We start from the raw sequence: 12873 nt of genomic DNA, 5'->3' as shown, positions 1-12873 counted from the left end.
ATGATCTCATTCTCTCTCGACATATTCCCCTTGCCACTTCACTCTCCGCCTTCCACCACAGTACTTCATTTCTAAGCTAAGACGATTATTGAGTTCTGGTGGATTTCAGCAGCAATGTAGGTGGACTTTTTGTATCGTTTTTTTTTTTTTTTTGTATAGTGGATTTTTTTGTACCTAGTCGACTTTTTGCATATTTTTGTACTCAAGCTGCATCCTTTAGCATAAATAAATGATAAGGGGAGGAGGAGAGACCAAGATTAGTGAACAGAGGTTTCCGCACAGCTCTGTTTTTGGACTCGCTGTGTTTTATCAAGAGAATTCGTTCTCTTTACAACAGACAATACGTGAAGTACTTCCCATTATATCAAAGGTGCTGCTTGACAGACTTACACTGATGTCAGCACAAGGGTTTCATCATGAGAGGATGAGTGATGAAGCATATGCCACGTAGTTCAGTGTGTTTAACTTACCTTCTATGTTTGAAGTTGTCAATGAGTGTACTATAAAACCCAGTAACAAAGACGAGTTTAATTGCTCAAAGTGAATGTTGAATGAAAATAAAAGTCGTGATACCACGACCATCAACAACACGACCGGTCATTTAATTTTTTATCCAAACGTATGCAGAACTACCACACACGAGGTTCGTAAAAATGTCCTGTGATTGTTCCATTTTTTTTATTTATATCGTGACACGGAAAGGGTTTTCTTTGAAATACAGCTGAACTAGACTTTGCACTCGACCCATCAGGTGACTTATATTTTGGCAAGTGGCTCATTGAAGGAGGCAGTGGACATGCCACGGGCTGTCCTACCGGCTTCCTCTGGCGAACAGTGTCTGTTAGTGAGCCAACTTCTAATTGAGAGAATTGCCCGGGCTCCCTAAAGGACGGAGGCGGCTGTAGCTCTATAGTGTCTGGCAGGGGCTCCACCTCACTGCTTGGTGCGGGTGGGGGCTGAAGTTCCCTCAGAGATACTTGGAGTTCTTCAGAAACTATAGCCTGGGTGGGCGTGGTCTTGTAACCTTTGAATGCTGGAGCCCCTTGCTCTGGAAGGAGGGGGGGTGGGGGGGTCTGGCGCGGGTTCCGAAGGAGGTAAGGGATGCGCTGAATCATGCCGCCGGGGGTCGTTATCACCCGGGACACCTGACACGCTGGTAGCTGCAAGTCGAGTGGAGAGGATGATAATTGCTGGATGCGCCTCTTTACTCGCGGGAGGGCGTTCCTGGACACTGGCGGCAGGGTGTCGGCCGCCCGGCCCGCCGTGGTCAGGTCCGTGAAGGTAGAATCGGAGTCCGAGTCGGCCGTCTCTTCACTGTCCCCGAAAGCACTGTTCTGTGGAGTTACAGAAGCAACCGTTAATGCCAATTGAAATATTTACATCTAGAAAGACTGTATAAGTGTAAGGCTTTTGTGTTGAGACTCACTTCACATAATTAGACACGCCGTATCAGTGCAATGAAGCTAACAAGATACTGACCTATTCTGGAGAATTGATATTGTTTTCAAATATTCAGTCCGAGATTTGAACCCTGGCCCCTGAGACGGGAAGGCAGACACTCTAGCGCCAAGCCAATGGGACCCCGCGGTCAGTGGCCTTTCAGTCTTTCCGTGTTTCTGATCATCACGCGATTTTCCCTCTTCCATTTAGATCAATTTTTGGATGTATAATAGAGTTCCTTATCTTACATTATCTACTTATCTGAGAGACTAGGCCACTCATCTCCCTGTTCCCAACACAGGGGAAGCCAGTCAGAGCAGGAAAGGATCCTACCGCTGCCATCAGTTTGACGGAGCTCACTTCCCATCATTACCTACGACATCTCAATATCACGACACACGAAAAATTGATTTATTCGATAGAATAAATATTTTTTTTACAAACATCAACTCAGGATTCGAACCCGGGCTCTTGAGACGGGAATCAGATACTTTAGCGTCGAGTCAAAGGGATCCTCGTGCCTTTAAGACTTCTGAAGATTTTCTACGTCTCGGGGTATCATTCTTTCACTTAACAAAGAAGCAAATTTAACACCAACACACCACAGAGAGACGTATCCACCCCCAGTCCTCACCCGCCTTACCTGTCTGTGGAGGCAGACCCCGCGGGGGAAGGACGTGTGTGTGTTGCCTTGGTTGTTGTCATGGCTCCCTGCCACGGCCTGCCCCTGCTTTCCTTGATGCATGGCAGCCTGCGCAACGGTGAGAGTGGTGGAGGGCGTGGTCTGCTGGGTGGGGTCTGAGTTGGGAAGGACATCTAGGCTGTCGGCAGGGCGGCACAGGGAAGCCACCACGTCAGGGTCGTAGGTGTCGGGATCAGGGACGGTGGTGGTGGTGGTGGTGGTGGTGTCGGTAGTGGCGGTGGGCGTCATGATGACAGTGTGGACGTGCGTGGGCGGCGGTGGGCGCCTCATGTGCCTGGCCACGACCACGCCCGTGATGAAGATGAGGAGCAGCACTGCGCCCACCCCCACCAGGACCCCCAGCAGCGGCGGCACGCCCAGAAGGCCACACTTGGAGTCTGACAGGAAAACACACACTTTAAAACTTCGCCGAACTAAACTTTTTCACTCAAAGCTGCCGGGCAAAAGTTATTTTATTAACGAGGCGAATGTGTTGCCTGTGCTGCCAAAGTAATGCCTGCGCCACCGCCTCGCTTGTCGCCTTTAGAGTGCATGATGATGCCATAAATATGCCCTAATAGCCATAGCAATTATTATTATTATTATTATTATTATTATTATTATTATTATTATTATTATTATTATTATTATTATTATTATTATTATTATTATTATTATTATTATTATTATTATCATTATTATTACCATTATTATTGGCAGTAGTACTGGTAGTAGTGGTGGTGGTATTTGTAGTTGTAGTAGTAGTAGTAGTAGCAGTAGTAGTAATAGTAGTAGTAGTAGTAGTAGTAGTAGCACCTAGTAGTAGTAGTAGTAGTACTACTACTACTACTACTAGAATTACAAGATTTCCCTTCTTATCTTCCCCCTGCCCTGCCCTTCTTCATGCCTTCCCCCTCACCTCTGACGGCGTGTTGCTTGATGCTGGCGGTGTGTACCTCGAAGCGCAAGGCGTCGCTGCGGCCCCGTGTGTTGTGAGCCGCCAATCGCAGCGTGACTCCCACCCCCGGCCGCAGCCCCGCCACCACCCACTCCGGGAACATGATGCGGCGGGGGTTCAGGGAAGAGGAGGGAGAAAAATACACGTGTTGGGCATTGGATAAAGTTTGTGTAAAAAAAGGTATTTCTAGTATCTGCCCTAAGAATAATTCGATGATTAGTGTTATCGTCAATGAGTCATGACTTACTTCGTTGTTATCTTTTTTGTGTACATTTCAAATTCGACAAGTGCTGGAGAGTCAAGAATGGGCCGTACGATTTTCTGAGAAGCAAATTTGGTAAAATTAAAGAAAGCCGATCTGTAATTTTCATGCTACTTTTCTTCCTTGTTTTCCTCTGAATAAACATTTTTTTCATGAAAAGTTACCGGAACAATAACAAATAATAGTGGCCCAAATATATGACCTGAAATGAACAAACAATCCCTGGCAATGACCCTTCCCATGCTGTGATCGCCTGGGGTGTGCCGTGAGGCAGGTGTGTCGTTCTCACCTGGTCATGTTGGCGACTAACTCGTTGTCCTGCCACGTCTCCAGCATGAAGTGCTGCGGGAGGCTGCGGTCAAAGCCCTCGAGGCAGGTGACCGTGAGGGCGGCGGTGGCAGGGCGGGCGTGCACCGTGCTGGGGTCTGCAGTTTGTGGGCGTATCTGGCGGCCCCGCGGGCGCCACGGTCACCACGCAGGCTTCTCGCTGCCGCCCCACGCTGTTGGCGGCGCGGAAGAGGAAGCGTCCGTAGTCGTCAGGCGAGAAGGCCGTGACGATGATGCTGGGGGACAAGCCATCCACTCGCACGTCCTCGTCGGACAGCTCCTCCACCGTGCCGTTCACTCGCTTCCTGACCCACGACCACGTGACGTCCTCCGCGGGCTCCGCCTCCACTAGACACTTGATAGACGCTGTGGAGCCGCGGGCCGCCCCCTGGGTCCTTTCCGGCCCGCCCTGTCCCGGCGCACACCGGAGCGTCTGGGGCAGCGGGGAGAGAGTTATGATAACGGGGACCTGGGTCATTGTTTATCGCTGTTGTTGTTACCGTTTGTGTTTGGTCGGTGCCGAGGATTTGTGTTTGAGCCGTGGACTGTCTTCTTTACGTTTTCTTCCTGCGTTCCTTCCCAAATGCCTTTGTGAATGAACGTGGGGAGAGAGAGAGAGAGAGAGAGAGAGAGAGAGAGAGAGAGAGAGAGAGAGAGAGAGAGAGAGAGAGAGAGAGAGAGAGAGAGAGAGAGAGAGAGAGAGAGAGAGAGAGAGAGAGAGAGAGAGAGAGAGAGAGAGAGAGAGAGAGAGAGAGAGAGAGAGAGAGAGAGAGAGAGAGAGAGACATAGTGGTGACAGTGGAGACCTTCCTGGACGACACATGCGCCACCACCTGTGATAAGATCCCCGGGTACTCGCACTGGGCCAGACGAGACCGCCACACAGGACAGGGGGGAGGCATTGCTGTTTGCCACCGAAACGGCCTGTAGATGGACGCCCTCACCACAGACACTCCCCTGGAAATGGAGATGATGTTCCTCCGCATCATTCTCGAGGACAGGAGCGCTCTGCTACTCTGTGCCATGTACCGGCCACAGTGGCAAGGCAGCGCCCCCCTCATCTAGCTCACAGAGCACCTGGACGACCTTATGGCTGCCCACAGCTGTCAGTACGCGATGGTTGTAGGCGACCTAAATCAACACCTGGTGGAGAGGGCCTTCACCGAGCTCACAGCGGTGCATGGATTGCACAACCATGTTGAGTTCCCGACAGATCAGCGTGGAGGCTCCCTGGACCCTCTGCTCACAGACCTGCCGAGTGACTGCGTGCTGTGCTGCCCACTAGACCGTGTGGGCAGTTCCGACCACAATGCCATACTCACCACCATCAGCCTGGCCCCAGCGCGTGAAGAGGAACACCAGCGAGTCATCTGGCTGTGGGACCGCGCGGACTGGACGGCTGCAAGGCAGGCCCTGGCAGCGACTGCATGGGGCACAGTCCTTAACGGTGACCCACAACATGACGTCTCCGCCCTCACCACTGTCCTCAATACCGTCCAGCAGCAACACGTCCCCCACCGCACCTACTCAACCAGCCCAAAAGACCAGCCTTGGTTCGGGTACAGGTGCCGTATTGCAGCCGAAAGGAAACAAAAGGCTTGGACACGATATAAAAGACACCCCACGCAAGAAAATAAGGCCCAACACAGACGAGCCTGCAAAAATATGACGAGGACAGCAAAGTGGGCAAAAGAAAGGTGGGATGCCGACAGGAGGAGAAAGCTGTCCTCTAACCAAACCGACCCGAAACAGTGGTGGGGGCTGGTGAAGGAACAGCAAGGCCTTACCCCCCAGGAACGTATCCCACCCCTGAGGAAACCTGGCGGAGACCTGGCCATCACCAGCCGGGAAAAGGCTGACCTGCTGGCCTGTCACTTCAGTCAAAAGATGACAACCCAGGAACCAGACAGGCAGCCACCCACCCTTCCCCAACTCATCGCCTCAAAACTAGAGAGTGTGGTAATCTCTGAGGACGCTGTCAGGAGACATCCGAGGGGCGTCAACACCAGGAAGGCACCAGGCCCTGACAGCGTCAGTCCATACTTACTGCGGCATGCTCCGATGAGCTCACCAGCCCCCTCGCCCAGATCTTCCGGCGATGCCTGCAAAGCGGGGTGTGGCCTGCACAGTGGAAGGAGGCCAGAGTCACACCCGTACACAAGAAAAAATCCAGGTCCGAGCCAGGCAATTACAGGCCAATATCACTCCTCCCAATCATCAGCAAGATATTTGAGAGGATCATCGGGGAGCAATTGACATCCTTCCTCGAGGAAAACCACCTGCAGTCACCGAAGCAGTTTGGTTTTCGGAAGGGCCGCTCTACCTCAGACCTCCTCCTTTTCCTCTCAAAGTCCTGGCATGACGCCCTTGATGACGGCCACCCCTCTCTCGTGATTGCCCTGGATATAGCTGGCGCGTTCGACTCCGTTTGGCACCGCGGTCTGACGGCGAAGCTACAGCAACTAGGCATCACGGGGGACCTGCTGCGCCTGCTCTCAAACTACCTGTTAGGCAGGAGTCTCCGCGCAGCAGTCAACGGAAGCACCTCGACCAGCTTCCCGGTGGAGGCCTCCGCTCCACAGGGGTCCGTCCTTGGACCTATTCTGTGGAACATATACTTTAACGACCTCCTGTAAACCATCCCGGCAGCAAGCGCCTACGCCGACGACTGCACCCTCTCCAGAACATACAAGAGGGAGGAAGCCCAGGATGTGATAGAGTCCTTCAACAGACAGTTGGCAGACATAATGGCCTGGGGAAAGAGGTGGCAAGTCAGGTTTGCCCCTGACAAAACCCAGGCCATGGTAATATCACGTTCTCGGGAGGACGCGAGGCAACTTCACGGCAGACTGAGATTCTGGAACGACACCATCCCTCTGCAGGCCAGCGTCGACATCCTGGGCGTGGAGGTGGACTCCCAGCTGCGGATCGACCGTCACCTTGAAAGGGTGGCGCACAAAGCCTCCCAGAAGGTGAACCTCCTGCGCCGCATGAAGAACCTCCTCGATGCTGAGGGCCTGAACACCCTCTATAAGGCACAAGTCCGTCCAGTGATGGAGTATGCACCGCTCACCTGGATGGCCAGCGCCCGCTGCCACCTCAACCTGCTAGACAAGGTGCAGAGGAGGGCTGAACGCCTCATCAACGGCACCCAGCACCACCGACCGAGCCAGTGGGAGACACAGCGACAACGACATCGACAACAACAACAACAACAACAACAACAACACCCACACGAGGGACGGGTAAGACCAGCCACGAACCAGCTGAACAGCTTGGAGCACCGTCGCCGCGTCGCTGCCCTGACGGTGCTACACAAGGCACAAGTGGGCCTAGTGCCCCACCTGACGGACCTGAGAGCTACCTGGAGGAGGTCTGAGCGCAGCACGAGAACGGTGCTGAGCAACGCCTCCCTCCTGGAAGTGCCAATGGCCCGCTCCAGCACCCACCAACGTGCCTGTTCCATCGCAGCGGTGGTGTGGTGGAACAACCTCACTGCTGATGTGGATGTGACACAACTGTCCACTCAGCAGATGAAGGTTGCGTCCCACAGGTGGCTACTCCTACACCCACAGTAAACATGTATATAATTGTATAATATAATCGGCAGAAGCTTTTAAATAGTTCCCAACGGTCGGGGGAACTTTAGCATTGAAAAATAATACTGCCATGTACTAATGTACTGAACATGTTTAAATATATATATATATATATATATATATATATATATATATATATATATATAGAGAGAGAGAGAGAGAGAGAGAGAGAGAGAGAGAGAGAGAGAGAGAGAGAGAGAGAGAGAGAGAGAGAGAGAGAGAGAGAGAGAGAGAGAGAGAGAGAGAGAGAGAGAGAGAGAGAGAGAGAGAGAGAGAGAGAGAGAGAGAGAGAGAGAGAGAGAGAGAGAGAGAGAGAGAGAGAGAGAGAGAGAGAGAGAGAGAGAGAGAGAGAGAGAGAGAGAGAGAGAGAGAGAGAGAGAGAGAGACTGACTATATTACAGAGATGATTGCAGTGGCTCTGAAAAGTAGTTAGGGTCTCTTTCAATGCCATAACCATTACACAGATGATTTAATTCGAACTTGCGGTGCGGTGCTGCTGCAAGGTAGGAACGCTGAGTATGACGCCATTTGGTTTACTTTTGTTCATGCCATTTTAAGTTGGACGTTTATCGTCAACCCCCCCAAAATTAGTGTCATTTAAAGTCATCAGATTAGCATCAAGGTGAAGCCAAAAGTAACAACCATCACGTCATTAATGGTCGATGAAGCGAACCATGAGTCAAGTAGGTGCTTCATATGAACAACTCTTCATCTCTCCCTTTTCCTCCTCATTTCAGAACAAATAGTTACCAGTTACATCCTGCTTCTTGGCCATGTATATCTATATAATATACATGACTGTGATACATAATAATTCATGATCAAGGACAACACGAATCAAATTTGCTGGTTCTCATTCGTTACTAAGTCGCAGTTTATTTTATATCTTCTGAAACGTTTCATTCGTCCCGTCATCACTTGGGGGTTACAGTTTTCAAATGTTGCTACAATCAGCTTTACTTTAGCGTCTTACTGTTTGTCCACTATTCAACAAAGTAAATGCCGTGTGCTCATTATGATATTTAAACCATAAGTATCTGACATCATATACCAATATCTTAAGAAGGCTTCGGGCAATCATATTCCACAGTGAAAGAGTTTACCCGTCAGGCTAGCAGCAAACCTACAGGCGGTGCGCGCGGGAGCCAGGCAGTGAGTGATCATATTTGTCATAGTTTCGGCGGAGGTGTGAGTGGTGGTGACCTGTGCTGTACATTCCCGTGCCTTGTGTGGCTTTACGGTACCGAGAGTTTGTGACCTCTCGGTGTGTCGCGCGTAACCTGCACTCAGGCACAATGACGGAGGGTCAGTCGGAGAGGCCGAAGACCGAAGGTTGGTAAGTGCCCACGTGTCCTTGTCTCGTAGCAGCAGAGGCGACTAATGATGTATTGCAGGGATGCGAGTGTTAAAAGATAGTTTTATAACAGCCTTTAGTGTGCATCAAAATGTGTAGTTCAGCTTGCAGAGCAAAAGAGTGCAATTGTAACGAACCAGAGTTGACACTACTTTGATTTTAGTTTTGAATACAACACACAACTATAAGGTATTTATTATTTACGTTTTAAGTTAGTGGTAAGCTGCTGTAGCACCACGTGACATTATCTTGCCTCAAATCAGGCAGGGGCGTGAAAAAATTAACTGAACTTACGCGACACGAGAGTCTTGAGCACGAATTTAGTGGCGTTGGCGGGACAGTTTTGGAGTGATCCAATACGGACGGCACCGGAGAACAAACGAGCCATAGCATAAAGCGTGTATCTTTTGCTGGGAAAAATACTCTTTCTAAGCACCGAGGACCAACTATAACTCACAAGAAAGACTCGGACACAAAGACAGACAGACAGGCGAGACCAGCACTTACGTTTAATGGAAAGGATGACGGGATTGCTCGTGTTGTGCCCCTCGTGGTTAGTGGCCCCGCGCGTGTAGGTTCCCGCGTGTTCCCGCCTCAGGTGCTGCAGGACGAGGCTCTATCTGCTCACGATCACGCCGGAGGTCTGGTGGTGCGCCACCACCGCGCCCTGCACACCAAGGGAAGGAGGCCGCGTCTCCTCCAGGGGGGAGGAGACGCGTGAACATGATAAATATTTATTCGTAACCTGTATTTGTTCGTGGAATTGTGAAGGCTGCATGGAAGGGAAGGAGAGGAAAGAGTAAAGAGGGAGGAGGAGGAGAACGATGACAAAATAAAGTAGATTATGATCTGACCTACAGCCGCTTCGTGAGATGAGAGGAGATGGGAGGAAGGGGAAACGCTAGAAATAACAAAATGAAAAGGACGATTCAGGACGAGGTGAAATGGGAGTGAACGTGAACGATACAACGGACGTCTTAACATTAGAGATACAGCAGTTATCGTTGTTGCAGAAGCGGGAACACAGGATAGACATTAGCCAGAGAGAGAGAGAGAGAGAGAGAGAGAGAGAGAGAGAGAGAGAGAGAGAGAGAGAGAGAGAGAGAGAGAGAGAGAGAGAGAGAGAGAGAGAGTTATTACTGTTGTCGTTCTTGCTGTTGTTGGTAATTGTCTACATTTTCTCTAATTTGATTCAGTTTCACTATTTACCTACATTTATTACAATTACTATTTATTACCGTCATTGTAATTATTGTGATTGTTCCCCTTGTATTTTAGTGCTCGTAAGCGTTCCTTCTTCACGCTGCTGAGGCGAGGTTGAGCATCTTGTGAGAAAGGGAGTCGTGGGAGTTTCCTTAATTAGCGCACTCAGAGGGGACGATAATGCTGGGTTCTTATCGAGAGAGAGAGAGAGAGAGAGAGAGAGAGAGAGAGAGAGAGAGAGAGAGAGAGAGAGAGAGAGAGAGAGAGAGAGAGAGAGAGAGAGAGAGAGAGAGAGAGAGAGAGAGAGAGAGAGAGAGAGAGGAAGTAAGCGGAAATCATGAAAAGATATTAAGAAAAGGAAGGGAATGTGAAAGCTAGCAAGGAAGGAAGGAACGAAGGAAAGAACTAAGAAAAGATGGATGTAAGAGACAAAAGAAGGAGAAGAGAGAGAGAGAGAGAGAGAGAGAGAGAGAGAGAGAGAGAGAGAGAGAGAGAGAGAGAGAGAGAGAGAGAGAGAGAGAGAGAGAGAGAGAGAGAGAGAGAGACGGAAAGAAAGAGCAGTAAAGCGAGTGTTCTACAGAGGGGCAGCGCATCGTAAATATCGATGCGCTGGACGACAGACTTAGATGAGAGAACAAAACTTGGCCTCATACCTCAACGTTATTACGGGCGAGATACAGCGGGCCACTAACCTGAAATTAGAACGGAGAGGTGAGAGAAGAAAGGCTGTTTGAAGAAGAGAAGGAAGGAAAGGCAATAATGTGAGGAAAGGACAGGGTGAAGAGGAGAAAGAAATGACAGTGAGGTTGGAGTAGAAGGGAAGGATGACGAGGGGGAGAATGAGGAAGAGGAGGAGAATAGAAGGAAACAGCGGAAGGTAATGAGGTGTGTGTCTTTAGTGGCCCTGAAGGTGATGTTAAGTGGCAGTGGAACGATGTGCGTTAAGGAGACTTTTGATCAGAGTAAGGAAGAAGCCATTAGAAATCGATTGACGGCCACGTAAAGAGAAAGACAACATGGAGGTTTATGAAGACATTGAATTGGAGGAGGAGGAGAGAAGTTTGACAAAGACAAACCGGAACTTATTAAAAGCGTATTGAAGAACTTTGATTGGAAATGGAAAAGTGAGAGAAAAGTGTAATTGCGAAGCCTTAAAATGAGAAGTCTAAAAAGCAAAAAGATGGAAGAAACGAAAGCCTGGGCGAGAAGGAATAGTGTGAGGAAACGTCATGGTGTTGGCGGTACAGTGTGAGGCGCGTGTCCATAAGGAAATCAACAGAGCGTGTATAAAAAAAAATCATAACGTTAGAAAGAGAGGACGGAGAGGACAGTGGAACCAAAGCGAAGTCGAAACTGCGGGAAGGTAGACAAAAGGAGTATACAAAAGATGGAGAAGAACAAAAAGAAAAGGGGCGTAACTTTAATATGGAATTCTGAAACCGGAGCGCAAAGAGACATGTGAGCAGGAAACTGTTGAGATTGCTGCAGAAAAAAAAGAGAATATGAAGAAAAGTTTGTGAAAGAGAAGGAGAGACAGATGGAGGAGAGAGCAGTAGAGAAAAATAGTGAAGATAACGGAAGATAATTATATAGACAACAATGGACTAGAAGAAGCAGAGAAAGACGTTGAAAGGACAAGAAGAAAATCATGTAGGTAACGGAAGGGTTAAGAACAGACGTCAGAGGGACTTGGAACATTGAAATTCGGTGTAGGAACATTTTTTTTTCTAGGGAGCGGGGGACTAAAGGAAAGAGAAAGTTGGGAGAGAGAAAAGGAATACAGCGAAAGACCCGAAAAAATAGACGAAGTATAATGTTGAACATCTCGTGTATTACTCACGTTGTGGTACCAGATGACGCTCTTGTACGGAGGGTTGGTGGTGATGCTGCACTCGAAGTAAACGTCATCGCCCTCCTGCAGGCTGCTAGGGTTGACGGAGCAACCCTTGGACAGGCGGACCACGGGGGCGTCTGGCGGCGGGGAAGACCATCAATAAGGCTTCGTCTGTCCGTGATCCTGACAAATTAGCGTCGTTAAAAGCAAGAGAGTTATATATATATTTTTTTTATTGTTCCATTGTTGTTTTTCTCCTAACTCTACAGTGGACAATGGAGAAGAATATTTGTTGTAGCGTGGAATGAGCTCTCAATCTTTTTTTCTTTTTTTCTTTTTTCACACAACAGAGCCAGGGCACGAACTATTCTGTTGATAACACAAGTTCTAATATTTGAAGGTTATTGTGTCTGTCCATTTTTCATTCTCTGTGCGCCCGTGCTCGGTGGTCATGTGCCTGACTCTAAAGTACAAGAAATGCTGCATGGCACGCCACACATGTCTCACCGCCACGCATCACCATAAGGCAGCAGGGAAGCGTCTGGCGATGCTTCACGTGACAGTAAACACAATTGGTCGTACTTTTTCATTGTAATTTCTTTCTTCGTCTTTTAATTACATCGCCTCCACTGGAGAGAGAGAGAGAGAGAGAGAGAGAGAGAGAGAGAGAGAGAGAGAGAGAGAGAGAGAGAGAGAGAGAGAGAGAGAGAGAGAGAGAGAGAGAGAGAGAGAGAGAGAGAGAGAGAGAGATTTACATAGATTTACATAGAAAATCAGACCACACAGACCCCATGGTCCAGACTTGGTGGTCTGTCCTTAACCCTAAGTGATTTTACATTAATCAGAAGACTCCAAAACGTTGCATTTCTACTCTAGTTGATATTACGTTGAAGGAAGTGACGGTCGATCTTATTTTTGAAGGAGTCAATCGTGTTGCACTGGACCACTGATGATGGAAGCTTATTCCATTCTCGCACTACAACGTTGGTGAAGAAAAATTTGGTGCAGTCTGAATTTACTTGTCTGCATCTGAGTTTTACGCCATTGTTCCTCGTGCGCAAAGTGACATCGATCAGAAACAATGTTGATCTGTCTACATTCGTGAAACCATTAAGTATTTTCAAACATTCGATCAGTTTTCCTCGGAGGAGACGTTTCTCAAGAGATAACATGTTAAGGGTAGAAAGCCTTTCTTCGTAGGATTTGTTGCGCAAG

At 48.9% G+C, this 12873-nt stretch overlaps 1 pseudogene; it reads right to left on the bottom strand.

The window, feature by feature from the left end:
• Positions 1-629: 629 nt before the first annotated feature.
• LOC127007177 (uncharacterized) overlaps positions 630-12873 on the bottom strand; it is a 33667-nt pseudogene continuing 21423 nt past the window's right edge.

Source organism: Eriocheir sinensis, chromosome 34 (genome assembly GCF_024679095.1).
Source record: "Eriocheir sinensis breed Jianghai 21 chromosome 34, ASM2467909v1, whole genome shotgun sequence".
Classification (NCBI taxonomy): Eukaryota; Metazoa; Arthropoda; class Malacostraca; order Decapoda; family Varunidae; genus Eriocheir; species Eriocheir sinensis.
The sequence above is the reverse complement of the archived record's forward strand: the minus strand, read 5'-3'. Positions and strand labels throughout refer to the sequence as shown.